Raw genomic sequence first — 7,342 nt, 5'->3', positions numbered from 1 at the left:
ATAATACCTAGTAGGAAATACGGCTCAGGCCCAATCCTAACTCAAACATGCATGGTCCGAGAATACAAAATACCTAAAATTAGTCTTATAAATGGCCCAGGCCGTTGGAACCTAACCCCTAGGTTCAAAATAAGCTAGGCAACAAATCTCTGATGGCCCAGGGCATTGGAACCTGAACACCAGAATCAGAACAAATAAATGTGATGATAACTATTAGCTCCCTAACGGTCTAGGCCATTGGAACCTGGACGTTATGATTAAAGCCAGTTAGTTAGTTAATTCACACCTAAAAGAAATCTCTAACGGTCTAGGCCATTGGAGCCCGAACCATAAAATCGGGGTGAAAAAGGCTAAGTTATATTGATAAGTCCAAAACAGTCCAGGCCGTTGAGACCCGACCACGGGTCCCCAGACGGGCTAAAAGCCTTCTACAACTTTTCTCTAGTGGTCCCGGCCGTTGGAACCGGGACCAAATATTTGACTCATGTTCATGCAAAGTGGTAAAATAGTTAGTGAAGTTTTGAGAAGAAAATAAACGAATGAAAAAGGGAAAACTTTGTGCAAGAAATAAATTCAATATATATATATAAAAAGCAACTAAAGAAAATTGTCTCAGATGCACCCGCGTCCATAAAAGTCATAAATACAAAAAACAGAAAAAAGCCACAAGTGCAACTTAAAGGCCCAACCTTAGGCTTCGACGTGCTCTGGGGCCTCCGGAATGGTTTCATCCTAATCGTCCCCAGCCAAGAGCTTCGCATTGGCTTTTTCCTTGACCTCGAACTCATCTCTCTTCGCGACAGGATCAGGGTAAACAATGAGGTTCATGTTTTTGTCCTAGAGCCAGGCCATATAGATGGCCTCATCAAAAGTGGCCTCTAGCAAAGCATTTTCCTGCTCCTTTTCTTTGCGAACCTCCTCATTTCGCTTCACCTCCAGTTGAAGCAAGTCATCTAGGGCTTGGATCCGGGAGTCAAGAGTTGCAACCTTCTCTTGATCTTGATGAGATTGGGCCTCAGCCGCCTCCAGGAGGGCTTTGGTTGATGCCTCCGAGTCCCGAACACAAAGGAGCTCCACCTCCAGACTGTCCACCAATTTTTTATGGTCGGCTTCCTTCTTGGATAGAGTCTCATCAAGTTGGAACTTAACCTGGGTGGCCTCCTCGCGGTCAGCTTGAACCCAAGCAGCCTCCTTGGCCAGGGCCTCCCCAGCGGCTTCTTGCTTGTTCACGGCCCCCTCCAGCTCCATTTGGGCCGTCTCCAGCCTCATTGCCATCTCCACCACCAAGTCAGCATTCCTGTGAGCCAGTAGTGCACCCTAGAACAAACCAAAGTTAGAAAACGTACGAGTACAAAATATGGTAAAGTAAAAGATCATGCAACACATGTAACATACAACAATGGCTTAGTGACGGATGGCCTGGGAGATGAACAAGGCCTCTTGATTGGCCAAAGTGGCATACCGCTTCAACTGCAGGTTGGACATGGTCGTTCCAACCTAGGCCAACAGATCCGCGCCCAGCGAAGCCGTATCATGTCCCAACTTGGGACGAAACCCGGTCTCAGCAGTGAGCTGGTCCACAATCAGTTGCGGAGCATAAAAACGGTCGGGCGCTTGACGAACTCCACCTTTCGCCAGATAGTTAAGGCCCGGTAGACCTTCTCTCATTTGTCCCGGCCATCTTCCCAAGCCCAGAACACTAATCTCGTCCTCTCCTCCTAAAGGACCATGTCCCCCTCCTTGGGGAGGGCCGGATTGACGGGGAGCACGGGAGCCTATAGGATCTCCTGAGTGACAATGAGGTTCTCCCCAGAATAATGCTCCTCGGCTGAGGTGAGATCTTTGGTCTTAGCCCTCTTGGCCCGACTCGCAGACTCGTTAGTGGCCGAGTCTGCGGCTCTTTTCTCTGGTACCCGATTTGCCAAGGGCTCCTGCTCCAAATTGATGATTGGGAGATGAGCAGGCAGAGACGGAACGGCTTCAATGCATACCGTCAGGTGAACAGTCGTGGCTGGAGTCTTCTCGACTACCTCTGAGTCCGACCTCGAATCCCCGAGGACCAACTCCAGCACCTTACTCTTGGGAAGGCCCTTGGCAGCCTTCTTCATCGAGGCTCTAGCTGCGGCCGCCCGGGCCTCCATCATTTCTTTCATCTTGTCCACGGGGTTAGACAAGTCTGAATCGTCTGAAATAGACAAACAGAAATAAGTCAACAAGAGATATGAATGGGGACAAAAAACTAAATAAAAACAAGTTAGTCTAAGGTCCTCTGGGACAAACCCTTATCTAAACCACAGGCATGACTCAAATCCCCTAAGGCGAATGAATGAATGCGGTCCCCTATGTCGTCCAGGTTTAGAAAGTTACCAAATTTCAGGAACCCGGACGAATACATGAGCTTTGAAGTATCCAGGAAAATGGGGAAGGGAAGCCCCACTTCTCGGAGGGCCTCGATTGGATAATCTCGGTATATTTGCCTATCCATAACTAAGTTCTTGAGGCGGGGAGCATAAGTTAAAAGCAAAGGAAAATTACCTTGCCCCAAGATGCTGGCTTCGGGAGCCCCAATGTTTGGCTGAGCCTCCCCAAAGAGGGCGTCCAGCTCCTCAGATGTGGCCCTCTTCGCTTGGCGAGCCTACTCTTTTTTGTTCTTGGTCGCATCAGCGTGGGCCACGACCTCAATGTCCTCGATATGCACAAGGGCCAGTTCCTCCCTCATGGCGGTATATCTCTCGCACTGCAGCCCCCAAAAGCTAGGGGTCGCAATCATTTGGTTGGCTGCGAGCATTGCAACTAGCTGTAAGTTGTCCATGTTCACGTAGTCCCCCACGTACAGCTCCTCCATACTCAGGCTGGCGTAATACTTCTTCCGATCCAGGATGGACTTAGTGAGGAGAGTTTAGGCATACAGTCCTGTTTTCAAGGAGCGTGAATGAGGAATTGACAAAATAAAAGGAAAATGAAAATGAGTTTGGGAGAAAACAACTTACCCACGCTTTGGAAGTCCAGCATCAATGTGGGGTTATTCTCAAGGAGAAACCCTGATGTCATGAACCAGCATTGCCTGACATCCAGGGGGTGCTTCCAGGAACTATAAGGAGCCGGATAGTTGCTGCGGGGCTTCAGTCTGTAGAAGCCATCCCGGGTCTTGTCTTTGACGTTAAGCTGGGGCTCCAGCTTATAGAAGTACAACACCTCCGCGGGAGTAGGCACCGGGATCTCCTTTGACGCACAGAAAATGCACCACCCAGCGAGCAACTTGTAGGCCTGAGATAGGAGTTGGAACAACGTAACTCCCATGAACTTAAGGAATCACACAAAGTAGCCGTTAATTGGGAGCGTAGCTCCCACACTGATATGGCCTACGCTCCAGGCCCCGAATTTGCCCACGTTGGTGTGGGCCTTCTCTTCCTTCCTTGCCAACCGGTTGTAGAAGAGTTCGGGAGTCGATTCTACTCCCAAGCGCTTCTCCAAAGCGTCCAACATCCGGTAGTTCCAGAATTCATTTTTCTCCCCGTCCATCTTCCATGTGTTACCATTGGGAGGTTTGCACCCTTCCAAGACGATGGGGCCCGACTAAACATATTCCTCCGGATGAAGGGTGACGCCACCGCTCATGATTGATGATCTGGGAACAATTAAGGAAATAAGAAAACCAAGCAGTTAGCACCAGAACTCAAAAAGATTGGTTAAGGTATGGGATTTTCTCCTAGAATTGCTTGGAGAAGTCCCTTTCGGACCCAGATCCGGGATAAAAAAAGATCCCGAGAATCTTGACTGGGAACTACAAAAGAAAGGTTTTTCTCGATTTTCTCGAATCAGTACGGGACGCCCAAAAAGATCTGCGATGACTCTACCAAAGATACTACCTAGACCGTCTATTCTACAAGTATCTATTTTTCTCAGAACCACCCAATGCGATGGTCCTGGCCCTAAAAATCCTATGGTCTCAAAGGAAATAATAAAAAAAATAGTAAAGGACCAGGAAACTTACTATGGGGGACTGAATCTGGAAGTTGTAGGGTCTCCGGCAATAGATCTCGGCTTTGAATCGGCGGAGGCGATACAGGAGCTCGTCCACTGGTTGAACTGAGATCAGATTGTCTGATGGTGGTGCGAAAAAGATGTGGTCTGGGAAGAAACGACGATATAGGTGAAGCAGTTGTCGGAGAATCTCGTCGCCAAACTCGGACATAAAATGATCTCTCTCTCTCTCTCTCTCAGCTCTGATTGTTCAGAATGTGTAAAGTGACAAATGAAAATCTGGGGGTATTTATAGGGCAAAAAGCATATTGATTGATCCAACGGTTTAGAATAACTTCCCTCATCCAACGATCCTGGATTGTGCAGAGTCTTTAATTAGCCCAATCGAGTACCAGATCGTGGATTCGTTAATTGGCGATTCGCGTCCACCCGATCCAACGATCCACAATAGGAAATTTTAGAAATTTCCTCATCCGACGGTCCCAGTTGGTTCATAAATATTAAATGACCCACTCAATTACCATATCAGCATCACTTGTACAGAAGGGACGCCTCAAAAATCATGCTAACGTTTGGCTGTCAACACGATAATCAAGATATTCTCCCCAAATCTGTCAGGCGCGAGTAATATGGACGCACCAGTTATAGGGAAACACGTACGTATAAAATGATGAATTTGAAAGGGCAGGGGTCGTCCAAACGTCCCTCAAGTAAATGAACCTGCCTTTGGGAAACAAAACGGGTTGTTGGGATTCGATCAGGGACATAGGCGTAAACTCTTTTCATGCGAGGTTAACCAAGTGGACCCCCATGGAAATGGACCTGTCTCCCAGGGAAAAAACCAGAATATTGGAATTTGATCCGTGAAAATGAATCAAGCCTCCACTGTGCGAGCACAGACGAAGGCTAGGTGGGTAATGTTATCCCTGTTTTCCCCCAGGACACGTGGCACGACACACTGGGTCCATGGGGTATTTTAAAGAGATCTAAGGTCCAGGCTGAGCTGAATGGATGGGGACAGTACTGCCACTACTTTGACGGATCCTGTCCCCAGGATCTCCTTAGAAGCCCATGCAGACTAAACTGAAGCTGCGTACTGTTTCAGGTGTACAACATGGTTATGCTTAAGCCAGCCCAATGGGCCCTGATTAGTGTATTTTATTTGATAGAATCCTTTGTATTAAGCCTCCATTAGTGAGCAAATCATAATTATATCTGCATTGGGCTCAGATTATTCCGGCCCAAGTCTAGTGCGTCCAACTGCCTATAAATAGGACCAGTTGTGCACCGTAGAGAGGATCAAAATTTTCTTTTGTAAGCACATACTCTGCTTAAACTTACAGAAAACTCCATTGCTAAAGCAATCTAAGCTTTAATACAGTAGACTCGTGGACTAAGGCTCTTTAACTCCCCAACCACGTAAAAACCCTTGTGTGTGATTCTCTTTCTTGACGCCATTTTTTGTCAACTTAAAGAAGAAGAGCAATTAAACAAAATATACCAAAGGAAAAAAATAATATAGACATGATTTTTTACGTGGTTCAGCGGTTAAAATCTGCTTAGTCCACGAGTTTGTGTTATTAACTTCTTGGAATTCTTTGATAGCTTTCTGGATGCAATTGTACAGAGTTTTCACAATATCAGTTTCTTGGTCCCTACAAATGAATTATCCCACTCTATTTATAAAAGGGGTTTACCGAATCTCTTCCCGCAGATTTCAGGAAGTTATTCTACAAATCAAATCAAATAATGCCATTAAATGCATTAGTTACTACGTACGTGGTAATATCCCATGATATTTAGGATTTAATAACAAATGACATACAATTCCTTAAACATAGGGATTTTACAACAATAAACACGTTCACACACAGCTGATGAACTTGGATATTAGATTCACATGCCTTCAAGACTGTTTTCCTATTGCGAGCTCATCACCTTGGTTCGCCTATGTTCCCAACAAGTGAAGTTGACGAGACCATCCTCTTCGAGCTTACAATACTCGAGCTCGAATTGTCTTGTCTGAGGGCAGGAAATAAATCAAGAAATCTATACAAGTGTTGCACCATTGCCATTGCGAGTTGCGAGCCTAACTTATAACCTCGGAACACCTCCGAGATTACGTAGTTCCTGAGCTCACCAATCCGACATTGTCCCTTACTGCTTAGCGAGACTGTCTCTGATTTCTTGATCACACGAGGACTTTGCTAAGCTTGAGCTTACACCTTACGAGCTTGAGTTTCGAGATCAAGATTCCCATTCTTGAAATCTGGCAGACCCGATAAAAAGATTAAGCTCGTGGCCTGGAGTTGCGAGCTTATGAAGGCAGGGGCTCTTCTTTTAAGGATTTTCTGAACCTTTTCGGGCTTGCGCCCTTCCAACTTCACACCAATTCATACAGGGTTTTGTGTGCCCTAAGGTCGCTATACCACGAGCTCAAGTGGGAAGGACCCTCACCAAAAGAGATGCCAAACCACCCTCCAAACTTCAAGCTGGCCTTCTTCTGGACGGACGACCTTGCTCCCTCAAAATTCTATTCGTTCCAACGAATTCGTAAGTATACATACTTATTTCTTTCTTGCTCGATTAATGATTAAGCTCAAAATAATGACACACATCCATTTCTTCAGCCAATTATCACCGTCCCACACCCTCGAATTCAATGGGGAGCACAAGAAGGCTCTGCTTTAGCTGATGTATGGCAGGCGCTCCCTGTCCTATCTTCTCCATGAAGATAAGCTTCGAGCCTGCGACCTCCTGGAGCAAGACCAGTCGATAGACGATGTTGCTTATCGTAAGTACCTGGAGTGGGAACATGTGCCTCTTTCCACTGAGGAGCTTCCTCCAAGACAGAGGTTATCGAGCTCACGGGCCTGTTCCCCATGGTTCGCCATCCTAAACGCCCGTGCTCGGGAAATGAAGCACAAAACGAGGCTTCGAGCTCGAGCGGTAGTGTTGACCCTTGATTTGGTCAACGACATGGAGTCAAAATAACAACAAAGAACAAAAAGGAAATCAAGAAGAGAATCAAATGGGAAGAAAGTGACACAAGCAATTTATAGTGGTTCGGCCCTAACTAGGTGGTAATGGCCTACGTCCACTTAGTGTTCTTATTGATATTGAATCCCAATACTGTGATCAAAGAACTAGGGTTCTTGAGTTTCACTAGTCTTGAGAGAATTACAATTTTGATGGATAATCACACTATGCTTTTCTCTCTGAATACAAAGATTAAAAGTTCAAAAATCCAATCCCCCTTCCTTGAGCCTTCTCATTCTTATTTATAGGCTCAAGGAGGTTACATGGGTCGATGGGCCTTTATTACCATTAAGATTAGCGTATAAAGGTAATAAAAAGA

This window comes from Humulus lupulus, chromosome 4 (assembly GCF_963169125.1).
Source record: "Humulus lupulus chromosome 4, drHumLupu1.1, whole genome shotgun sequence".
In the NCBI taxonomy this organism is placed as follows: Eukaryota; Viridiplantae; Streptophyta; class Magnoliopsida; order Rosales; family Cannabaceae; genus Humulus; species Humulus lupulus.
The sequence above is the reverse complement of the archived record's forward strand: the minus strand, read 5'-3'. Positions refer to the sequence as shown.